This window comes from Haliotis rufescens, unplaced genomic scaffold (assembly GCF_023055435.1).
Source record: "Haliotis rufescens isolate VD_foot unplaced genomic scaffold, xgHalRufe1.0.p SCAF_22, whole genome shotgun sequence".
Lineage (NCBI taxonomy): Eukaryota > Metazoa > Mollusca > Gastropoda > Lepetellida > Haliotidae > Haliotis > Haliotis rufescens.
The window spans coordinates 5,514,736-5,541,913 of NW_025963913.1; the positions used below are offsets into that span (position 1 = coordinate 5,514,736).

Below are 27,178 nucleotides of genomic sequence, written 5' to 3' on the forward strand. Positions count from 1 at the left end.
CCATTTCTGGACAAGGCAAGATAAGTAAGGATATAGTCAAAAATCTCTTAAAATTATAAATATTGACCCAAAGCACTCAAATTCTGCTCACAAGTTTGAAATATGATTTACTATCATCAGCCAAAAGAAAATCTTAAGATTCTATTATTTGTCGAGTTTGTAGGTTTTATCCCTTTTCCGGTCAAGGTTATATGAATGATAATATAAATTTTAGTAAAATAATCTCTTAAAATTAGAAATCTTGACTCATAGCCTTCAGGCTTTGCTCACAGGTTTGAAATGTGATTTACTATCATCGGCCAAGAAGAAATCTTAAGATTCCATTAAGTGTAGATTTTAAAGGTGTTATCCCATTTCTGGTCAAGGTGATATGAGTATTAATATAGTCAAAAATCTCTTAAAATTAGAAATACTGACCCATTACATTTAGACCTTTGTTCATAGGTTTGAAATGTTATTTACTATCATCAACCGACAAGAAATTAGAAATCTTGACTCAAAGTATTCAGGCTTTGCTCACGGGCTAGAAATGTTATTTACTATCATCAGCCAAGAAGAAATCTTAAGATTCCATTAATTGTAGATTTTAAAGGCATTATCCCACTTTTGGTCAAGGTGATATGAGTCATTATATAGTCAAAAATCTCTTAAAATTAGAAATACTGACCCATTACATTTAGACCTTTGTTCCTAGATTTGAAATGTTATTTACTATCATCAACTGACAAGAAATCTTAAGATTCCATTAATTGTAGATTTTAAAGGCATTATCCCATTTCTGGTCAAGGTGATATGAGTATAATATAGTAGAAAATCTCTTAAAATTAGAAATATTGTCCTATTACATTAAGATTCAGTCCACAAGTGTGAAATATTATTTACTATCATCAACCGAGAAGAAATCTTAAGATTCCATTAATTGTAGATTTTAAAGGCATTATCCCACTCCTGGTCAAGGTGATATGAGTCATAAAATAGTCAAAAATCTCTTAAAATTAGAAATACTGACCAGAGACCATATAATAGATTATTATATGGTCTCTGTACTGACCCATTACATTTAGACCTTTGTTCATAGGTTTGAAATGTTATTTACTATCATCAACCGACAAGAAATTAGAAATCTTGACTCAAAGTATTCAGGCTTTGCTCACGGGCTAGAAATGTTATTTACTATCATCAACCAAGAAGAAATCTTAAGATTCCATTAATTGTAGATTTTAAAGGCATTATCCCACTTCTGGTCAAGGTGATATGAGTATTAATATAGTCAAAAATCTCTTAAAATTAGAAATATTGTCCTATTACATTAAGATTCAGTCCACAAGTGTGAAATATTATTTACTATCATCAACCGACAAGAAATCTTTAGATTCCATTAATTGTAGATTTTAAAGGCATTATCCCACTTCTGGTCAAGGTGATATGAGTCATTATATAGTCAAAAATCTCTTAAAATTAGAAATACTGACCCATTACATTGAGACCTTTGTTCATAGGTTTGAAATGTGATTTACTATCATCAGCCAAGAAGAAATCTTAAGATTCCATTAAGTGTAGATTTTAAAGGTGTTATCCCATTTCTGGTCAAGGTGATATGAGTATTAATATAGTCAAAAATCTCTTAAAATTAGAAATATTGTTCTATTACATTATGATTCAGTCCACAAGTGTGAAATATTATTTACTATCATCAACCGACAAGAAATCTTTAGATTCCATTAATTGTAGATTTTAAAGGCATTATCCCATGTCTGGTCAAGGTGATATGAGTCATTATATAGTCAAAAATCTCTTAAAATTAGAAATACTGACCCATTACATTTAGACCTTTGTTCATAGATTTGAAATGTTATTTACTATCATCAACCGACAAGAAATCTTAAGATTCCATTAATTGTAGATTTTAAAGGCATTATCCCATTTCTGGTCAAGGTGATATGAGTCATAAAATAGTCAAAAATCTCTTAAAATTAGAAATACTGACCCATTACATTTAGACCTTTGTTCATAGATTTGAAATGTTATTTACTATCATCAACCGACAAGAAATCTTAAGATTCCATTAATTGTAGATTTTAAAGGCATTATCCCATTTCTGGTCAAGGTGATATGAGTATAATATAGTAGAAAATCTCTTACAATTAGAAATATTGTCCTATTACATTAAGATTCAGTCCACAAGTGTGAAATATTATTTACTATCATCAACCGACAAGAAATCTTAAGATTCCATTAATTGTAGATTTTAAAGGCATTATCCCACTTCTGGTCAAGGTGATATGAGTCATAAAATAGTCAAAAATCTCTTAAAATTAGAAATACTGACCCATTACATTTAGACCTTTGTTCATAGGTTTGAAATGTTATTTACTATCATCAACCGACAAGAAATTAGAAATCTGACTCAAAGTATTCAGGCTTTGCTCACGGGCTAGAAATGTTATTTACTATCATCAGCCAAGAAGAAATCTTAAGATTCCATTAATTGTCGAGTTTATATACTTTATCCCATTTCTGGCTGAGGGGAGATGAGTAATGATATTGTAAAAAATCTCTTAAACTTAGAAATATTAACCCATAGCATTCAGAATCTGCTCACAAGCTAGAAATGTGATTTACTATCCGCAGCCAAAAGAAAATCTTCAGATTCTGTTAACTGTAGATTTTATAGGTGTTATCCCATTTCTGGTCGAGGGGATATGAGTAATAAAATAGCAAAAAATCTCTTAAAATTAGAAATATTGACCCATAACACTCAGGTTCTGCTCACAAGTTTGAAATGTGATTTACTATCATCAGCCAAGAAGAAATCTTAACATTCCATTAAGTGTAGATTGTATGATGATATTGTGTATAAAATGTCATAGGTTGATTATGACCTGTGAACATCTGTATAGATTGATGTATTACCACCTTCCCTGGATATGTGTGTTTGTCTATTTCTAGACTTGCTAAAGCCAAACTGGGGAAAGTGGAAGTTGATAGTTTATACTGAAGGGTTCATTGGTCTGTTGAGGGCTCAAACAACTGAATACAGGCAAGCTACTGCTAGCACTGACCTGACACACTAGCCATAAACATGTCACAAGATGATTCCCTAATTACTACTGACTAGTTGTCTGTTCAGATCTCTTACTGCTCAGGAGATTGTTGATACTTGAATTCCAAGGAGGAACTATCTCTATGAAGGGTGTGAGAACCTCTGTGTAAATTTAAGCAAGGTCATAAGCTCATATTGTTAATGTTGTAGCAGAAAAAAATAATTTTACTTTACTGGAATTATTTGAATTATACCTTGCTTCAAACCATCCATTCTGTCATGAGCCTTAGATATGTACGAACCCATGTAATCCTGTGACACATTAAAAGCTGCTTCTTCAGCTCTCATTCTGTTTGATAAGATATTGATATGTTGTCGTATTATGTTCACATCGCTGTCAGGGCAGCACCAAATAAATTGTGTGAGAATTCACCAATAAAAGGTAGCAATGCTCTCTTGGAGCGCGTTTGAGAACCAACAATTTGACCTTGAAGAATAATGTTTCTGATCAAAGTAAGCCCTCCTAACATGTCTTTGAAAGTGTCGTCATGTACGCGATAAGTAAAATTCAATATAGCCCTCATATTTTCATCACAGGACATATGATTAGCCTGAAGACTAATTCTTACTAATACTTTGTACACCATGTCTGAACTCCTGAAGCAAAGACAAAAAGAAACTATTCTGCCTGACATAGATTATCAATATGTACATTTTACCTCAACATTCAAGTAGATCTCTACACTAACTATGGTAATAAGCAGTACTTCTTTGTTCTCGTTTCATTTGCCAGGTACTATACTCAACAACAAAAGTTCCTGTGACACCAATATTTTAGTGTATTTTTCAAACAAGTAAAGTTTGGTTTTCAATATTGTAGTACATGTATGGAATCTAGTCACAAAAACGCAACTGCTACAGAAAAGCATGCATTCGATGCAAAAGTTGACTTTTATGCAAGCCCCATGCATTTCACTACCCAAGAATGGGTATAAAAACATGTGCGTTAACTGGATTCCATGTGCATTGTTTAGCATCATGCTGACAACAACTACTCAGAAAAACAACAAAATTACGCAATTATTCCACATTACGAAATGCCACGCTTGTCCGAAAATGAGCGCCTGTGAGCAATTTGGTGTTTATGGCAACATTGGCAACAGACAAATGAAGTCAGACACAATCCTCAGAGTGGCAGGCCATGCGTAACCATCAATCGACAAGACAACTTGATTTGAACAATACACCTACGAAATCGATTCCAGCCAGCAACAGTGACTGCAAGAAGCATCCCTGGCCTTTGACGAATATCTTCACAAACCGTACCTCACCACCTCAGATGTGCAGGGATTGTCGCCAGAAGACCCGCCAGACGTCCCATTTTGACATGAAACCACCGTCAAGCATGTCTACACTGGTGTAGACAGCGTCTACGCTGGACGGCCATGCAGTGGGGACAAGTTCTATTCACTGACGAGTCTCGTTTTCACCTCAGCCAAAGCGATGGACGGATTCGTGTGTACCTACGTCAAGGTGAATGTTACTTCAATCGTTGTGTTATGGAAGAAGATTGGTTCGGGGGCGGCAGCATTATGGTATGGGGTGGGATTACAGCAAGACAGAGGACCTGTTTGAGAGTGGTAGAGGGAAATCTCAATGGACAGCACTACCGCGATGAGATCACTGGCCCTGTTGTTCTACCATTTTGTCGTCATCATGGCCCAGGCATTACCTTTCAACATGACAATGCCCGGTCTCATATTGTTCGACTTGTTCAGGATTCTCTTCAACCAACCAACGTAATTGTCATCCCCTGGCCGGCTCACTCCCCAGATCTCTCACCAATCGAGCACATATGGAATGAGATGGATCGGCGCCTTCGACGTCAACCACGTGTTCCACAGACACAGCAGGAACTTCAAACATGCTCCAGCAGATATGGACAGATATCCCACAGGACTTTGTGCAACGCCTGGTCTATTCCATGAGACAAAGACGTGTTGCTTGCATTGCAGCCAGAGGTGGACACATACACTATTGATTTGTAAATTGACATTTTGGCATGTTCATGTTTTTTATGAAATCACGCATTTTCTGAAGTCAATCAATCAATCTTTATTGTATGATAGGCCATTGGCCAATATACACTTACAGATAAACAATATCATTTACAGCTGTACAGCGCATTATATAATTATTGGATAACTAATATGATGCTTGACATGTAATAGAGGTATTGTAATAACAGTGGTAATAACCACAGTGGCAGCAGTAGTAGTATAAAATACAAAAGGAATACAAAAGGAATGGAATGGAAATATGAAGTTTTACGTCGCAAAGGCTTTCAGCCATAGCGCGACGTTCAATACAAAAGGATCTATCAGTAATATACTCATCATGTCATGACAATTTGACAATTTAAATGTATATGCATTTCTAGTAGAAACAAACAGACAAAAATGAAATGTAGATACTCCTGATCTAGATGCGAAAGTTTCAAAACAACTAATTATTTCTGGACATATCGGATTTACTAAGTAATTTACTACGCACTCGTAGACTTTGATAGATGTATTGTAATATCTTAGTTAATTTTTTACTAGGGATACCATTAAAAGATAATATTTTGTTCATGGAATAGTGGTTCTTAGTGATATCAGGCATATATTTCAATCTTAGGTTGTCGTAAATTGGACATATAAACAAAAAGTGTAATTCATTTTCAATATGGTTTTCGCAGAATGGACAAAAACGCATATCCTTAGGAATAGAGGAGAAGCGACCCCTGTTGCACATCAAATCATTTAACCCTAGCCTGAGTTTAATAAATGTGTCTCTAATTTTTATCTCTGTTATAGTATGCAGGTAAACCTCTGGTGTTAGACAATATTTAAAGGTTTTATAGACGTCATAGCGTGTACTGTTATCTAGTGACGACCTCCAGTTTTGAGTAAACATATCAATTGCTACCTGCTTAAAAGAGCTAAGAAAATACATTTTGTCTCCAACGCTTTGATTTAGCCAAACATGTCCAAATCCGTGACAGAAGAGTAAATGCTTAATGTTTGATGCCCAGGTTACGTAACCAACACTTTCACGATAGACAATCATTTCGTAGCATTTTCTTGGGATTCGTTCCCGCGACATCTCTGTTATTTTGAGCCAGTATCTGAGTAAACGTAAATATGAACAAATATATAACGGGTATCTACCACATTCGCCATAGACCATATGACTTGGAGCTGATTCAGAAACATTTAGTATGACAAATTAAACCATTTGAACATTTACAGGAGTCTTTTATCTGTTGCAAACAGAAATTGTTTCAGATTTGGTAAAAAACATAACTTTGCATTAAATCTTATTTAATGTCACAGGAACTTTTGTTGTTCAGTATATATTATTACTTATATGGCCTTGACCAGAAAAAGGGAGAACACCTGTAAAATCTACAGTTAATGGAATCTTAAGATTTTCTTTCAGCTGATGATAGTAAAACACATTTCAAACTTGTGGACAGAATCTGAATGTAATGGGTCAATATTTCTAATTTTATGAGATTTTATACTGTATTATCATATAATGGGTAGGTTTCTCAGCAGAATAAAGCCAATGGATAAAAACGATATCCGTTGGGGTCATATGCGGATAGAGATGCAATTGTCAAAGGTCAAGTTGGGACTACTTTCACTGTTTATAAACAAACATGGCATCGCCCTTGTCATTCAGGGATCAAGTCAGAATTAACCATCTGGAATCTGGAGAAATATCAATTACTATGTATTTAACAAGCCAAGGCTCACTAAATACAATGTTTATTTCTAATACAGGATATTTACCATCCCAAAACACATTCCCGTGATAACCTCTATTTATCACTCATATCACCTCAACCATAAGTGGGGGCGGTCGGGTAGCCTAGTGGTTAAAACATTGGCTCTTGACGCCGAAGACCTGGGTTGATTCCCAATATGGGTACAATGAGTGAAGCCCATTTCTGGTGTCCCCCAGTGATATTGCTGGAATATTGCTAAAAGCAGCATAAAACCATAGTCACTTACTCGCTCAACCATAAATGGAATAACACCTTTAAAATCTACAGTTAATGGAACCTTAAGATTTGTTCTCGGCTGATGATAATAAATAACATTTCGCACTTGTGAGTAGAATGTGAATGCAATGGGTTAATACTGTTAATTTTACAAGATTTTTGACTATATTAAGACTCATATTGCCTCAACCATAAATGGAATAATGCCATTCAAATCTACAATTAATGGAATCTTAAGATTTCTTCACGACTACTGATAGTAAATTCTTGTGAGCAGAATCTGAATGCAATGGGTCAATATTTCTAATTTTAAGAGATTTTTTACTATATTATGACTCGTATCACCTTGACCAGAAATGGGACAATGCCTTTAAAATCTACAATTAATGGAATCTTCTTAAGATTTCTTCTCGGTTGATGATAGTAAATAACATTTCAAACCTATGAACAAAGGTCTAAATGTAATGGGTCAGTATTTCTAATTTTAAGAGATTTTTGACTATATTATGACTTGTATCACCTTGACAGAAGTGGGATAATGCCTTTAAAATCTACAATTAATGGAATCTTAAGATTTCTTTTTTGGTTGATGATAGTTAATAATATTTCACACTTGTGGACAGAATTTTAATGTAATGGGTAAATATTTCTAATTTTAAGAGATTTTTGACTATATTATGACTCATATCACCTTGACCAGAAGTGGGATAATGCCTTTAAAATCTACAATTAATGGAATCTTAAGATTTCTTTTTTGGTTGATGATAGTTAATAATATTTCACACTTGTGGACAGAATTTTAATGTAATGGGTAAATATTTCTAATTTTAAGAGATTTTTGACTATATTATGACTCATATCACCTTGACCAGAAGTGGGATAATGCCTTTAAAATCTACAATTAATGGAATCTTAAGATTTCTTGTCGGTTGATGATAGTAAATAATATTTCAAACCTATGAACAAAGGTCTAAATGTAATAGGTCAGTATTTCTAATTTTAAGAGATTTTTGACTATATTATGACTCATATCACCTTGACCAGAAGTGGGATAATGCCTTTAAAATCTACAATTAATGGAATCTTAAGATTTCTTGTTGGCTGCAGAAAGTAAATAACATTTCACACTTGTGAGCAGAATGTGAATACAATGGGTAAATATTTCTAATTTTAAGAGATTTTTGACTATTTTATGACTCATATCACCTTGACCAGAAGTGGGATAATGCCTTTAAAATCTACAATTAATGGAATCTTAAGATTTCTTCTCGGTTGATTATAGTTAACAACATTTAAAACCTATGAACAAAGGTCTAACTGTAATGGGTCAATATTTCTAATTTTAAGAGATTTTTGACTATATCATGACTCATATCACCTTGACCAGAAGTGGGATAATGCCTTTAAAATCTACAATTAATGGAATCTTAAGATTTCTTCTCGGTTGATTATAGTAAACAACATTTAAAACCTATGAACAAAGGTCTAAATGTAATGGGTCAATATTTCTAATTTTAAGAGATTTTTGACTATTTTATGACTCATATCACCTTGACCAGGAGTGGGATAATGCCTTTAAAATCTACAATTAATCGAATCTTAAGATTTCTTGTCGGTTGATTATAGTAAACAACATTTCAAACCTATGAACAAAGGTCTAAATGTAATGGGTCAATATTTCTAATTTTAAGAGATTTTTGACTATTTTATGACTCATATCACCTTGACCAGGAGTGGGATAATGCCTTTAAAATCTACAATTAATGGAATCTTAAGATTTCTTGTTGGTTGATGATAGTAAATAATATTTTCCTCTTGTGGACAGAATCTTAATGTAATGGGTCAATATTTCTAATTTTAAGAGATTTTTTACTATATTATAACTTGTATCAACTTGACAGACATGGGATAATGCCTTTAAAATCTACAATTAATGGAATCTTAAGATTTTTTCTCGGTTGATGATAGTAAATAACATTTCACACTTGTGGGCAGAATCTTAATGTAATAGGTCAATATTTCTAACTTTAAGAGATTTTTGACTATTTTATGACTCATATCACCTTGACCAGAAGTGGGATAATGCCTTTAAAATCTACAATTAATGGAATCTTAAGATTTCTTTTTTGGTTGATGATAATTAATAATATTTCACACTTGTGGACAGAATTTTAATGTAATGGGTAAATATTTCTAATTTTAAGAGATTTTTGACTATATCATGACTCATATCACCTTGACCAGAAGTGGGATAATGCCTTTAAAATCTACAATTAATGGAATCTTAAGATTTCTTGTCGGTTGATTATAGTAAACAACATTTAAAACCTATGAACAAAGGTCTAAATGTAATGGGTCAATATTTCTAATTTTAAGAGATTTTTGACTATTTTATGACTCATATCACCTTGACCAGAAGTGGGATAATGCCTTTAAAATCTACAATTAATGGAATCTTAAGATTTCTTGTCGGTTGATTATAGTAAATAACATTTCAAACCTATGAACAAAGGTCTAAATGTAATGGGTCAATATTTCTAATTTTAAGAGATTTTTGACTTTTTTATGACTCATATCACCTTGACCAGGAGTGGGATAATGCCTTTAAAATCTACAATTAATGGAATCTTAAGATTTCTTGTTGGTTGATGATAGTAAATAATATTTTCCTCTTGTGGACAGAATCTTAATGTAATGGGTCAATATTTCTAATTTTAAGAGATTTTTTACTATATTATAACTTGTATCAACTTGACAGACATGGGATAATGCCTTTAAAATCTACAATTAATGGAATCTTAAGATTTTTTCTCGGTTGATGATAGTAAATAACATTTCACACTTGTGGGCAGAATCTTAATGTAATAGGTCAATATTTCTAACTTTAAGAGATTTTTGACTATTTTATGACTCATATCACCTTGACCAGAAGTGGGATAATGCCTTTAAAATCTACAATTAATGGAATCTTAAGATTTCTTTTTTGGTTGATTATAGTTAATAATATTCCACACTTGTGGACAGAATCTTAATGTAATGGGTAAATATTTCTAATTTTAAGAGATTTTTTACTATATTTTGACTCGTATCACCTTGACCAGAAATGGGACAATGCCTTTAAAATCTACAATTAATGGAATCTTCTTAAGATTTCTTCTCGGTTGATGATAGTAAATAACATTTCAAACCTATGAACAAAGGTCTAAATGTAATGGGTCAGTATTTCTAATTTTAAGAGATTTTTGACTATATTATGACTTGTATCACCTTGACAGAAGTGGGATAATGCCTTTAAAATCTACAATTAATGGAATCTTAAGATTTCTTTTTTGGTTGATGATAGTTAATAATATTTCACACTTGTGGACAGAATTTTAATGTAATGGGTAAATATTTCTAATTTTAAGAGATTTTTGACTATATTATGACTCATATCACCTTGACCAGAAGTGGGATAATGCCTTTAAAATCTACAATTAATGGAATCTTAAGATTTCTTTTTTGGTTGATGATAGTTAATAATATTTCACACTTGTGGACAGAATTTTAATGTAATGGGTAAATATTTCTAATTTTAAGAGATTTTTGACTATATCATGACTCATATCACCTTGACCAGAAGTGGGATAATGCCTTTAAAATCTACAATTAATGGAATCTTAAGATTTCTTGTCGGTTGATGATAGTAAATAATATTTAAAACCTATGAACAAAGGTCTAAATGTAATAGGTCAGTATTTCTAATTTTAAGAGATTTTTGACTATATTATGACTCGTATCACCTTGACCAGAAGTGGGATAATGCCTTTAAAATCTACAATTAATGGAATCTTAAGATTTCTTGTTGGCTGCAGAAAGTAAATAACATTTCACACTTGTGAGCAGAATGTGAATACAATGGGTCAATATTTCTAATTTTAAGAGATTTTTGACTATTTTATGACTCATATCACCTTGACCAGAAGTGGGATAATGCCTTTAAAATCTACAATTAATGGAATCTTAAGATTTCTTCTCGGTTGATTATAGTTAACAACATTTAAAACCTATGAACAAAGGTCTAACTGTAATGGGTCAATATTTCTAATTTTAAGAGATTTTTGACTATATCATGACTCATATCACCTTGACCAGAAGTGGGATAATGCCTTTAAAATCTACAATTAATGGAATCTTAAGATTTCTTCTCGGTTGATTATAGTAAACAACATTTAAAACCTATGAACAAAGGTCTAAATGTAATGGGTCAATATTTCTAATTTTAAGAGATTTTTTACTATTTTATGACTCATATCACCTTGACCAGGAGTGGGATAATGCCTTTAAAATCTACAATTAATGGAATCTTAAGATTTCTTGTTGGTTGATGATAGTAAATAATATTTTCCTCTTGTGGACAGAATCTTAATGTAATGGGTCAATATTTCTAATTTTAAGAGATTTTTTACTATATTATAACTTGTATCAACTTGACAGACATGGGATAATGCCTTTAAAATCTACAATTAATGGAATCTTAAGATTTTTTCTCGGTTGATGATAGTAAATAACATTTCACACTTGTGGGCAGAATCTTAATGTAATAGGTCAATATTTCTAACTTTAAGAGATTTTTGACTATATCATGACTCATATCACCTTGACCAGAAGTGGGATAATGCCTTTAAAATCTACAATTAATGGAATCTTAAGATTTCTTCTCGGTTGATTATAGTAAACAACATTTAAAACCTATGAACAAAGGTCTAAATGTAATGGGTCAATATTTCTAATTTTAAGAGATTTTTGACTATATTATGACTCATATCACCTTGACCAGAAGTGGGATAATGCCTTTAAAATCTACAATTAATGGAATCTTCTTAAGATTTCTTCTCGGTTGATGATAGTAAATAACATTTCAAACCTATGAACAAAGGTCTAAATGTAATGGGTCAGTATTTCTAATTTTAAGAGATTTTTGACTATATTATGACTTGTATCACCTTGACAGAAGTGGGATAATGCCTTTAAAATCTACAATTAATGGAATCTTAAGATTTCTTTTTTGGTTGATGATAGTTAATAATATTTCACACTTGTGGACAGAATTTTAATGTAATGGGTAAATATTTCTAATTTTAAGAGATTTTTGACTATATTATGACTCATATCACCTTGACCAGAAGTGGGATAATGCCTTTAAAATCTACAATTAATGGAATCTTAAGATTTCTTTTTTGGTTGATGATAGTTAATAATATTTCACACTTGTGGACAGAATTTTAATGTAATGGGTAAATATTTCTAATTTTAAGAGATTTTTGACTATATCATGACTCATATCACCTTGACCAGAAGTGGGATAATGCCTTTAAAATCTACAATTAATGGAATCTTAAGATTTCTTGTCGGTTGATGATAGTAAATAATATTTAAAACCTATGAACAAAGGTCTAAATGTAATAGGTCAGTATTTCTAATTTTAAGAGATTTTTGACTATATTATGACTCGTATCACCTTGACCAGAAGTGGGATAATGCCTTTAAAATCTACAATTAATGGAATCTTAAGATTTCTTGTTGGCTGCAGAAAGTAAATAACATTTCACACTTGTGAGCAGAATGTGAATACAATGGGTCAATATTTCTAATTTTAAGAGATTTTTGACTATTTTATGACTCATATCACCTTGACCAGAAGTGGGATAATGCCTTTAAAATCTACAATTAATGGAATCTTAAGATTTCTTCTCGGTTGATTATAGTTAACAACATTTAAAACCTATGAACAAAGGTCTAACTGTAATGGGTCAATATTTCTAATTTTAAGAGATTTTTGACTATATCATGACTCATATCACCTTGACCAGAAGTGGGATAATGCCTTTAAAATCTACAATTAATGGAATCTTAAGATTTCTTCTCGGTTGATTATAGTAAACAACATTTAAAACCTATGAACAAAGGTCTAAATGTAATGGGTCAATATTTCTAATTTTAAGAGATTTTTTACTATTTTATGACTCATATCACCTTGACCAGGAGTGGGATAATGCCTTTAAAATCTACAATTAATGGAATCTTAAGATTTCTTGTTGGTTGATGATAGTAAATAATATTTTCCTCTTGTGGACAGAATCTTAATGTAATGGGTCAATATTTCTAATTTTAAGAGATTTTTTACTATATTATAACTTGTATCAACTTGACAGACATGGGATAATGCCTTTAAAATCTACAATTAATGGAATCTTAAGATTTTTTCTCGGTTGATGATAGTAAATAACATTTCACACTTGTGGGCAGAATCTTAATGTAATAGGTCAATATTTCTAACTTTAAGAGATTTTTGACTATATCATGACTCATATCACCTTGACCAGAAGTGGGATAATGCCTTTAAAATCTACAATTAATGGAATCTTAAGATTTCTTCTCGGTTGATTATAGTAAACAACATTTAAAACCTATGAACAAAGGTCTAAATGTAATGGGTCAATATTTCTAATTTTAAGAGATTTTTGACTATATTATGACTCATATCACCTTGACCAGAAGTGGGATAATGCCTTTAAAATCTACAATTAATGGAATCTTCTTAAGATTTCTTCTCGGTTGATGATAGTAAATAACATTTCAAACCTATGAACAAAGGTCTAAATGTAATGGGTCAGTATTTCTATTTTTAAGAGATTTTTGACTATATTATGACTTGTATCACCTTGACTGAAGTGGGATAATGCCTTTAAAATCTACAATTAATGGAATCTTAAGATTTCTTTTTTGGTTGATGATAGTTAATAATATTTCACACTTGTGGACAGAATTTTAATGTAATGGGTCAATATTTCTAATTTTAAGAGATTTTTTACTATATTATAACTTGTATCAACTTGACAGACATGGGATAATGCCTTTAAAATCTACAATTAATGGAATCTTAAGATTTTTTCTCGGTTGATGATAGTAAATAACATTTCACACTTGTGGGCAGAATCTTAATGTAATAGGTCAATATTTCTAACTTTAAGAGATTTTTGACTATTTTATGACTCATATCACCTTGACCAGAAGTGGGATAATGCCTTTAAAATCTACAATTAATGGAATCTTAAGATTTCTTTTTTGGTTGATGATAATTAATAATATTTCACACTTGTGGACAGAATTTTAATGTAATGGGTAAATATTTCTAATTTTAAGAGATTTTTGACTATATCATGACTCATATCACCTTGACCAGAAGTGGGATAATGCCTTTAAAATCTACAATTAATGGAATCTTAAGATTTCTTTTTTGGTTGATGATAGTTAATAATATTTCACACTTGTGGACAGAATTTTAATGTAATGGGTAAATATTTCTAATTTTAAGAGATTTTTGACTATATTATGACTCATATCACCTTGACCAGAAGTGGGATAATGCCTTTAAAATCTACAATTAATGGAATCTTAAGATTTCTTGTCGGTTGATGATAGTAAATAATATTTAAAACCTATGAACAAAGGTCTAAATGTAATAGGTCAGTATTTCTAATTTTAAGAGATTTTTGACTATATTATGACTCGTATCACCTTGACCAGAAGTGGGATAATGCCTTTAAAATCTACAATTAATGGAATCTTAAGATTTCTTGTTGGCTGCAGAAAGTAAATAACATTTCACACTTGTGAGCAGAATGTGAATACAATGGGTCAATATTTCTAATTTTAAGAGATTTTTGACTATTTTATGACTCATATCACCTTGACCAGAAGTGGGATAATGCCTTTAAAATCTACAATTAATGGAATCTTAAGATTTTTTCTCGGTTGATGATAGTAAATAACATTTCACACTTGTGGGCAGAATCTTAATGTAATAGGTCAATATTTCTAACTTTAAGAGATTTTTGACTATATCATGACTCATATCACCTTGACCAGAAGTGGGATAATGCCTTTAAAATCTACAATTAATGGAATCTTAAGATTTCTTCTCGGTTGATTATAGTAAACAACATTTAAAACCTATGAACAAAGGTCTAAATGTAATGGGTCAATATTTCTAATTTTAAGAGATTTTTGACTATATTATGACTCATATCACCTTGACCAGAAGTGGGATAATGCCTTTAAAATCTACAATTAATGGAATCTTCTTAAGATTTCTTCTCGGTTGATGATAGTAAATAACATTTCAAACCTATGAACAAAGGTCTAAATGTAATGGGTCAGTATTTCTATTTTTAAGAGATTTTTGACTATATTATGACTTGTATCACCTTGACAGAAGTGGGATAATGCCTTTAAAATCTACAATTAATGGAATCTTAAGATTTCTTTTTTGGTTGATGATAGTTAATAATATTTCACACTTGTGGACAGAATTTTAATGTAATGGGTCAATATTTCTAATTTTAAGAGATTTTTTACTATATTATAACTTGTATCAACTTGACAGACATGGGATAATGCCTTTAAAATCTACAATTAATGGAATCTTAAGATTTTTTCTCGGTTGATGATAGTAAATAACATTTCACACTTGTGGGCAGAATCTTAATGTAATAGGTCAATATTTCTAACTTTAAGAGATTTTTGACTATTTTATGACTCATATCACCTTGACCAGAAGTGGGATAATGCCTTTAAAATCTACAATTAATGGAATCTTAAGATTTCTTTTTTGGTTGATGATAATTAATAATATTTCACACTTGTGGACAGAATTTTAATGTAATGGGTAAATATTTCTAATTTTAAGAGATTTTTGACTATATCATGACTCATATCACCTTGACCAGAAGTGGGATAATGCCTTTAAAATCTACAATTAATGGAATCTTAAGATTTCTTTTTTGGTTGATGATAGTTAATAATATTTCACACTTGTGGACAGAATTTTAATGTAATGGGTAAATATTTCTAATTTTAAGAGATTTTTGACTATATTATGACTCATATCACCTTGACCAGAAGTGGGATAATGCCTTTAAAATCTACAATTAATGGAATCTTAAGATTTCTTGTCGGTTGATGATAGTAAATAATATTTAAAACCTATGAACAAAGGTCTAAATGTAATAGGTCAGTATTTCTAATTTTAAGAGATTTTTGACTATATTATGACTCGTATCACCTTGACCAGAAGTGGGATAATGCCTTTAAAATCTACAATTAATGGAATCTTAAGATTTCTTGTTGGCTGCAGAAAGTAAATAACATTTCACACTTGTGAGCAGAATGTGAATACAATGGGTCAATATTTCTAATTTTAAGAGATTTTTGACTATTTTATGACTCATATCACCTTGACCAGAAGTGGGATAATGCCTTTAAAATCTACAATTAATGGAATCTTAAGATTTCTTCTCGGTTGATTATAGTTAACAACATTTAAAACCTATGAACAAAGGTCTAACTGTAATGGGTCAATATTTCTAATTTTAAAAGATTTTTGACTATATCATGACTCATATCACCTTGACCAGAAGTGGGAATATGCCTTTAAAATCTACAATTAATGGAATATTAAGATTTCTTCTCGGTTGATTATAGTAAACAACATTTAAAACCTATGAACAAAGGTCTAAATGTAATGGGTCAATATTTCTAATTTTAAGAGATTTTTTACTATTTTATGACTCATATCACCTTGACCAGGAGTGGGATAATGCCTTTAAAATCTACAATTAATGGAATCTTAAGATTTCTTGTTGGTTGATGATAGTAAATAATATTTTCCTCTTGTGGACAGAATCTTAATGTAATGGGTCAATATTTCTAATTTTAAGAGATTTTTTACTATATTATAACTTGTATCAACTTGACAGACATGGGATAATGCCTTTAAAATCTACAATTAATGGAATCTTAAGATTTCTTCTCGGTTGATTATAGTAAACAACATTTAAAACCTATGAACAAAGGTCTAAATGTAATGGGTCAATATTTCTAATTTTAAGAGATTTTTGACTATATTATGACTCATATCACCTTGACCAGAAGTGGGATAATGCCTTTAAAATCTACAATTAATGGAATCTTAAGATTTCTTGTCGGTTGATTATAGTAAATAACATTTCAAACCTATGAACAAAGGTCTAAATGTAATGGGTCAATATTTCTAATTTTAAGAGATTTTTGACTTTTTTATGACTCATATCACCTTGACCAGGAGTGGGATAATGCCTTTAAAATCCACAATTAATGGAATCTTAAGATTTCTTGTTGGTTGATGATAGTAAATAATATTTTCCTCTTGTGGACAGAATCTTAATGTAATGGGTCAATATTTCTAATTTTAAGAGATTTTTTACTATATTATAACTTGTATCAACTTGACAGACATGGGATAATGCCTTTAAAATCTACAATTAATGGAATCTTAAGATTTTTTCTCGGTTGATGATAGTAAATAACATTTCACACTTGTGGGCAGAATCTTAATGTAATAGGTCAATATTTCTAACTTTAAGAGATTTTTGACTATTTTATGACTCATATCACCTTGACCAGAAGTGGGATAATGCCTTTAAAATCTACAATTAATGGAATCTTAAGATTTCTTGTCGGTTGATGATAGTAAATAACATTTCACACTTGTGAGCAGAATCTTTATGTAATGGGTCAATAATACTAATTGTAAGAGATTTTTTACTATTTTATGACTCGTATCACCTTGACCAGAAGTGGGATAATGCCTTTAAAATCTACAATTAATGGAATCTTAAGATTTCTTGTCGGTTGATGATAGTAAATAACATTTAAAACCTATGAACAAAGGTCTAAATGTAATGGATCAGTATTTCTAATTTTAAGAGATTTTTTACTATATCATGACTCATATCACCTTGACCAGAAGTGGGATAATGCCTTTAAAATCTACAATTAATAGAATCTTAAGATTTCTTGTCGGTTGATGATAGTAAATAACATTTCACACTTGTGAGCAGAATCTTTATGTAATGGGTCAATAATACTAATTGTAAGAGATTTTTGACTATTTTATGACTCGTATCACCTTGACCAAAAGTGGGATAATGCCTTTAAAATCTACAATTAATGGAATCTTAAGATTTCTTGTCGGTTGATGATAGTAAATAACATTTCAAACCTATGAACAAAGGTCTAAATGTAATGGGTCAATATTTCTAATTTTAAGAGATTTTTGACTATATCATGACTCATATCACCTTGACCAGAAGTGGGATAATGCCTTTAAAATCTACAATTAAAGGAATCTTAAGATTTCTTGTTGGCTGCAGAAAGTAAATAACATTTCACACTTGTGAGCAGAATGTGAATGCAATGGGTCAATATTTCTAATTTTAAGAGATTTTTGACTATTTTATGACTCATATCACCTTGACCAGAAGTGGGATAATGCCTTTAAAATCTACAATTAATGGAATCTTAAGATTTCTTCTCGGTTGATTATAGTAAATAACATTTCAAACCTATGAACAAAGGTCTAAATGTAATGGGTCAATATTTCTAATTTTAAGAGATTTTTGACTATTTTATGACTCATATCACCTTGACCAGAAGTGGGATAATGCCTTTAAAATCTACAATTAATGGAATCTTAAGATTTCTTGTCGGTTGATGATAGTAAATAACATTTCAAACCTATGAACAAAGGTCTAAATGTAATGGGTCAATATTTCTAATTTTAAGAGATTTTTGACTATTTTATGACTCATATCACCTTGACCAGAAGTGGGATAATGCCTTTAAAATCTACAATTAATGGAATCTTAAGATTTCTTGTCGGTTGATGATAGTAAATAACATTTCACACTTGTGAGCAGAATCTTTACGTATTGGGTCAGTATTTCTAATTTTACGGGATTTTTTACTATATCATGACTCATATCACCTTGACCAGAAATGGGATAGCCCTTTCACATGTACAAATAATGGAATACTTGTAGCTGATTTTTATTAATTATCGATTAGATATTTACCCTTGTATTACTGTAATTAAGCCGTGCAGAAGCGGCATAACACCTTTAAAATTTATTAACTGTTGAATATTTATAATTAATTTTAGCTTTTGAAAGTGATTAGGACCACAAACTTAGCAAATATTGAGGGAGGTCATGATTGGTACTTTTATAGGGAGTATTATACCAGTAAGTGTGTTACACAAGGAGTGTCAGAATTCAGAAATTCTTGTATTTACCCAGTGAGGGTGAAGGTAATACATGGATTCTTACATGAGCTTTGTAAAACAGAATATGTACTGTGTTTATCCACGTTTATCCATGTAATGCCAAGCACGGGTACTATCTTATTCAGTGTATTTTACCTTCCGCTGTCAGGGGTGCAATTGGTTAGCCTATTGGTCAAAGCGTTCGCTCGTCACGTCGAAGGCCCGGGTTCGATTCCCATCATGTGTTCAGTGAGTAAACCCTATTTCTGGTGTCCCGTGCCATGATACTCCAGGAATGCTGCTAAAAGCAGTGTAAATACATATTCACCCACTTACTCACTCCTTCTGCAGACGTCTATCCACTAGACCACTCAGGCAGTTGATTTCGTGTAGAAGGGGTCCCCAGCAACACATGCTTAATTTTAATTGTCCCCCGCCGCGCGAAAGTGCGAAGCAGGGGATATAGTATTCACGACCGTCCGTCCGTCCGTACGTCCCACCTGTTTGTTGCCGCGATATCTCAAGAACTAAACACTGGATTGTCTTCATATTTGGAACTATGGTGTATATACAAATTCCGCAGACACCAGTCGGTTTTGGTGACCTTGACCCCATTTTCAAGGTCACAGCAGGCAAATCTGCTTTTGGAGTTGGAAAACAATGTTGCCGCAATATCTCAAGAACTAAGCACTGGATTGTCTTCATATTTGGAACTATGGTGTATATACAGACTCCGCAGACACCAGTCGGTTTTAGTGACCTTGATCCCATTTTCAAGGTCACAGCAGGCAAATCTGCTTTTGGAGTTGGAAAACGGTGTTGCCGCGATATCTCAAGAACTAAACACTGGATTGTCTTCATATTTGGAACTATGGTGTATATACAGACACCGCATATACCAGTCGGTTTTGGTGACCTTGACCCCATTTTCAAGGTCACAGCAGGCAAATCTGCTTTTGGAGTTGGAAAACAGTGTTGCCGCGATATCTCAAGAACTAATCGCTGGATTGTCTTCATATTTGGAACTATGGTGTATATACAGACACCGCATACACCAGTCGGTTTTGGTGACCTTGACCCCATTTTCAAGGTCACAGCAGGCAAATCTGTTTTTGGAGTTGGAAAACGGTGTTGCAGCAATATCTCAAGAACTAATCGCTGGATTGTCTTCATATTTGGTACTATGGTGTATATACAGGCGGGGGACATTTCGTCACTTTGTGACAAATACTTGTTGTCTTACTAGGTGACTTCATGGATCGGAGGTTCAACGTCATCCGACGTGCTGGATGTTTGCTTATAATATCCATCACTATTTTGCTCTCTGCCCATGTGGACCAACATTTTACTGCAAGAACCAGTAACAGCAAAGCTGACCATGCAGGTAATATTCCCATGATCGGATGGGGAGAATCGTAAAATGAGAGGCGACTAACGAGCCTCGGGTAGTCAGGTACGTTATTTGGTTGATTGCCAGACATCGTACATGTCGGCGTGGGACGTTGTTCATACTTAAACCAATCGTTTATCTACATGTATTTATATCGGGGTACATGACACACAATTAACGAAGTCACTATACAAGCATGCCCACCCGGTCCATGGATTGTGGTGCCCGTGAAGACCCGGGGTAGAATAGGTCTTTTCAGCAATCCATGCTTGCCCTAAAAGGCGACTATGCTTCTCGTAAAAGGCAACTAACGGGATCAGGTGGTCTGGCTCACTGACTTGGTTGATGCACGTCATCGTATCCCAAATGCATGGATCGATGCTCATGATGTCTATCACTGGATTGTCCATGTTGTCTGGTCCAGACTCGATTATTTACAGACCGCCGTCATATAGCTGGAATATTGCTCAGTGCGGCGTTAAACAACCAACCAACCAACCATCGATTGTCGCCTAACGTGACAAGCGAAGCGGTGGGTATATTTTAAGCAATGCCCAACATAGACATAGACAATGCACTGTCCATGGATCCTCGTGATTTTAGGCTAGATATATAAATATATTATTTCGACATGCTTCAATATATCTTTCCTTTATTTCAAATTGAAGCTGCCTGGTTCCTAAAACACTATGGAGTAACTATATACTCCTTTCTGTTAGGTCTGGTTTACCGGTGCATGCATGCATGAGGAGTCATATCCGTCTTACCGCTTATATATGTTAGTTATACATTTATATTTATACATTTATTATAAATTTGCACACAATACTTCTGAGCTTGCATTACCTGCATCATGTATATGTGATAGGGTTAAGTTAAGGAGGTATTTGAGGTTACCACTAACTTGTATATGTGGGTAGAAAGCCATTCTGAAACAATCGTCAATATCCAGCTTAGATACTTCTTAGCATGTTTCAAAGCTTACATTGGTCTGCATCTACAGCATTCTGAAGTATGTATAATATAATACATCCGATACAAACCCTCTATCGTTATCTATCGATCTGAGTGATGTATAGTTTATATCCGATATACATACTCCCCCGCGTCTTTAATTTATAATGATGTCTGGTATACAACATCCCGCGTTTCATTCTGAGTAATGTATATTTTATGTCCGATGTACCTGTGTACTTCCCCGTAACTTTGTAAAGAAGAATTATAAAACACTTTCATCTTGTGTAATTTTCGCTTCAATCTTCTGGCAAACCATATACAGTTAACCCATCGAACTAATTAAAAGAAGTGGAAAGAGCTTGTCTAAATACAGAGGCAAGTGAAATAATTGTTTTGAAATTATATAAATATGATTTCTCACATCTACTCATGTGTGAATTACAAGGATTCCCTTCAGCACAGTTACATTAAATAAATTAATGAGGATACATGTTTTGCATTTCTATTCACATCGTGGGATTGGAGGAGACCGCACGTTAAATTGGCCCACAAACAACAGAATACGGAAAATTGTTTACAGTTACAAACAAAACAAAGTCTAAATGGAATGCATAATGTGTCGGGGCTCTTTTATTTAACGGCCACAATCCGAAATATTTCAGAAACCCCTCGAGTTACCGCTTTTACTTTTGTAATATGGCCGATTCCATTACATTCTATACACTATTGTGACCACAATGTGATGTAGAAACACATCCTTGATTTCAATTATTGATCTAATTATAACATAATTTGTTAAAAGAAATATCGCACAGACACTGTGAAATTTGTGCATAAATGTGAATTGCCGCACAGAAAGGCGTGTGAATATTTGTCAAGTACAAAATAACAAAATAATAATAATAACTAAAGATGTTTCCAATTTATAGTGAAGAATTTAATGTGCGTTATTTATTTGGAATGGGACATGGAAATATACAAAAGATCATATTCAGTACGGTCCCCCCCAAAAAATATAAACTAAATCATATTCCGGATATATATCGCCATGTGTTTTAGAACTAACCGAAAGCATTACCGCAGTAAATGGGGTTTTGCGAAATTGTGGACTGTTTATCCCAGTTCTGGTCGTATCCCAGTTCTGGTCGCTACATACGTGCCATGCGAACATGTTTATTTTATACAAGGATCAAATTACATATCGTCAGTAGGCAATGTAAATGCACAATTGCAGGAAAGCTGGGCCTCGCGTGGGTGTACTTGGGGTTGCGCTGTCATCAGCTTAAATCAATTATGAAAATGTTGCACCCACCCAACGATATGCACCATTCCAAATGAGCTGATACGGTTCATTGCGATTGTCTACAGGTGGTTTAAGATCTGCTGACGAAGGAAGATTGACAACCGGTGTGACACGTATGTGGTTATATAGTCTACCCACCACGCAATTCCAATATATACATTATATTGTCAAATGAGCGTTGCGTTATTTGTTGTGGAACAGAACGAGGTGATTGTTGATTCTGGCTCTGTAATTCCAAGGGAATACATCACTGTCCACTCTCTATAGAACCAATGTCGTGGTTGATGGGAGCACAAATGCTGGCGGCGCTGTCTGGACATGATCATTGACTTTATTAACAATATTCCCTACTCTAGTATTCTTGCACGAAGTGACATCGTGGCCATTGGCATTTGAACACAGTGTGTAATGATATTGACACCAATATTGACACCACCAACGTTAACAGAAAACCCGGTCTCTCGTAACAGTCTGAGTACCCTGAATATGATCATGTCTTGTACCACTGAGTGGGCAGCAACTGTTTTATGCCACCATATAAAGCTATCACAAGAGAAATGTCCCGCGTGAAACTACCTGCGTTGTGGCCCACAAGGCGGCGTTCTTGTAGACCCGGTATTAAACATTGCTAAGCTTTTGCGCCTGCTCTTATGTAGATAAAAAAGGAATAAGATTGACTCCAATCCAATAAATGCTATTGACAATGATATTCATTACACAAAGGTATTGCGGACCGATATACATGAGACATCTGTTTGAACATACTCAGTACAGGTGTCAGACAGCGCTGTTCTAATGCGAAAATATTTTCTTGTGTCTGACGATCGGAGGGTCGACAGAGTGCTATGACAGTTTGCTTTAGATATGATACTAGGTATATATACGATTTCATTACTGTGTCCTATATGTGAAATGGCCACTTTATTTATTTTATTAGATCTTGTAATTTTATTATTTATTTATTACATTTATTTATTTTTATTTATTTATTATTTTTACATATTTCTTCTTTTTTTTTTTGGGGGGGGGGGGGGGGGGGGGGGGGGGGGATGGTTGTGTGTAATTCTATGACGTGATATAAGAATGTTAGATGCTTTCGAAGTAACAAGAAAGTTATGAGTCATTGAACATAACTCAAGCAACCCATACATACAATATAAACGCACATATCCCACCAAGTGTGAAATTGTTTCCGTACGGTTAACGCCATAACCCCACCTGGGAAATTACAATCGATTTACGTTTGACTCTGGAGTTTTCTAATTATGTCTAAACACATTAAACCAGTGACCCCAGACATCGCACTTAGCAGCGAGCCCGGAGTCAACTGGTACGGAACTCTTAAGACACTGGCTTCATGGTGGTATGTGAATTGCTTGCTTTCCGACCTCATTGAACCGTTTAAAGAATGATTTATCGAATTCAAGTTTTTTGCAAGCTTGTATCATTTTGAATGAAGCTATTCTATTATTCTATAATGCCTATCACTAAATACCGATTTACGCATGTCTACATATCACCAAGCATCTGTTTTTTTCTACTCCCATCTTCAAGTATTATTTATCTCACAATCACATCTTCAAGTATTAGTATTTTTATCTCACAATCACACCTTGAAGTAAGTGTTTATCTCACAATCGCATCTTCAAGTAGCGTTTATCTCACAATCACATCTTTAAGTATTGATTATCTCACAATTACATCTTCGAGTATTGTTTATCTAACAATCACATCTTCAAGTTTTGTTTATCTCACAATCATATCTTCAAGTAGTGTTTATCTCACAATCGCATCTTCAAGTAGTGTTTATCTCACAATCGCATCTTCAAGTAGTGTTTATCTCACAATCACATCTTCAAGTATTGTTTATCTCACAATTACATCTTCAAGTATTGATTATCTCACAATCGCATCTTCGAGTATTGTTTATCTACTAACATTATCAAGTATTGATTATCTCACAATCGCATCTTCGAGTATTGTTTATCTAACAATCACATCTTCAAGTATTGATTATCTCACAATTATATCTTCGAGTATTGTTTATCTAACAATCACATCTTCAAGTTTTGTTTATCTCACAATCATATCTTCAAGTAGTGTTTAACTCACAATCACATCTTCAAGTTTTGTTTATCTCAAAATCACATCTTCAAATATTGTTTATCTCACAATCACATCTTCAAGTATTGTTTATCTCACAATCATAGCTTCTAGCAGTGTTTATCAAACAATCACATCTTCAAGTATTTTTATCTCACAATCACATCTTCAAGTAGTGTTTATCAAACAATCACATCTTCAGATTTTATATACAAATCTCAAAGTATTGGTTATCTCAAGCTCATGTGCTAGTATAAGTTATCTTATACTCAGAGCTTCAAGTGTTGGTTACCTCAAGCTCTCGTGCTAGTATCAGTTGTCTTATACTCAGAGCTTCAAGTGTTGGTTATCTCAAGCTCTCGTGCTAGTATCAGTTATCTTATACTCAGAGCTTCAAGTGTTGGTTACCTCAAGCTCTCGTGCTAGTATCAGTTATCTTATACTCAGAGCTTCAAGTGTTGGTTATCTCAAGCTCTCGTGCTAGTATCAGTTATCTTATACTCAGAGCTTCAAGTGTTGGTTATCCCAAGCTCTCGTGATAGTATCAGTTATCTTATACTCAGAGCTTCAAGTGTTGGTTACCTCAAGCTCTCGTGCTAGTATCAGTTATCTTATACTCAGAGCTTCAAGTGTTGGTTACCTCAAGCTCTCGTGCTAGTATCAGTTTTCTTATACTCAGAGCTTCAAGTGTTGGTTACCTCAAGCTCTCGTGCTAGTATCAGTTATCTTATACTCAGAGCTTCAAGTGTTGGTTATCTCAAGCTCTCGTGCTAGTATCAGTTATCTTATACTCAGAGCTTCAAGTGTTGGTTACCTCAAGCTCTCGTGCTAGTATCAGTTATCTTATACTCAGAGCTTCAAGTGTTGGTTACCTCAAGCTCTCGTGCTAGTATCAGTTATCTTATACTCAGAGCTTCAAGTGTTGGTTATCTCAAGCTCTCGTGATAGTATCAGTTATCTTATACTCAGAACTTCAAGTGTTGGTTACCTCAAGCTCTCGTGCTAGTATCAGTTATCTTATACTCAGAGCTTCAAGTGTTGGTTACCTCAAGCTCTCGTGCTAGTATCAGTTATCTTATACTCAGAGCTTCAAGTGTTGGTTATCTCAAACTCACTCATCCAAATATTGATTATTCCATACTCATACCTCCAAGTATCAGTTATATCGTACTCACATCTCCAAGTATCAGTTATATCGTACTCACATCTCCAAGTATTGTTTGTCTCACAATCACATGTTCAAGTATTGGTTCACTCATAATGCATCATCAAATATTGGTTATCCCATACTAATCGTCACAATCTCACACGCACTTATCTTCTTAAGTCAGCGAGTCTGACCACCCGATCCCGTTAGTCGCCTCTTACGATAAGCGTAGTCACCTTTTACGGCAAGCATGGGCTGCTGAAGACCTATTCTAATCCGGATGTTCACGGGTGACCTGTGTTTTAAGTTAATCTGTTCCATATATATTGAATGCTAAGACGAAAATCCGGCCCTTACGGTCCATATGCTCGACGATGTAGACTTGTCTCGTCACAACGAATTGGGCTGTTTAGTTATGTTATGTAGATCATTTAATCTGTCTGATGAGATCAGTTTCGTAAAATCAACACCATTACAATAAAACCAGCTTCTCGCCTGACACGCGTATAATAAAGCTCAGGATAATCTCATTCGTGGACACATGTTCAAACAAATTACTTAAGCCATGTCTACTCCATTGTCCACAATACAGGGTCGGGGCTTGATATGTTGACATAGTAACCAGAATCTTGTATTTGAGCCGCTTTATTTCATATTGGAATGGAAATGGACTTGATCAGAAGTCAGTTTCTCGAGGTCTGCCAGGCACCCAGTTTGTTTTCAGATTTGCTGAACCCTTGATGTGAGAGCGATGTGTAGTTTATTACTTATATAAAGTGTCAATTGCGATCAGGTTCTGTTCGAGTTCACTGCTGACAGCCTCTCCATGTCACGGTGATGTGTAGTTTATTGCTTGTGCGGAGTGTCAGTTACAGGCAGATTCAACCGTCATTATAAATACATCGAGGCAACATTCACGTTGGATATTACACCTGCCTGGTCGGATGTGTTTGTTAGGCTGTATTTCAACAAGGCTGTAGTCCAGGGCGTGTTCCAACAGTTAGGATTGAGTTCAATCTTACAACCTCAGGGCAGTGTATCGAATGGTGATGCATATAGG

The 27,178-nt window shown here is 33.5% G+C and overlaps 1 protein-coding gene across 4 annotated transcripts in view; it reads left to right on the plus strand.

The window, feature by feature from the left end:
* The window catches only part of LOC124136282, a 79,419-nt gene that overhangs the window by 33,907 nt on the left and 18,334 nt on the right, over window positions 1-27,178 (plus strand). The gene's annotated exons all lie outside the window — the stretch shown is intronic.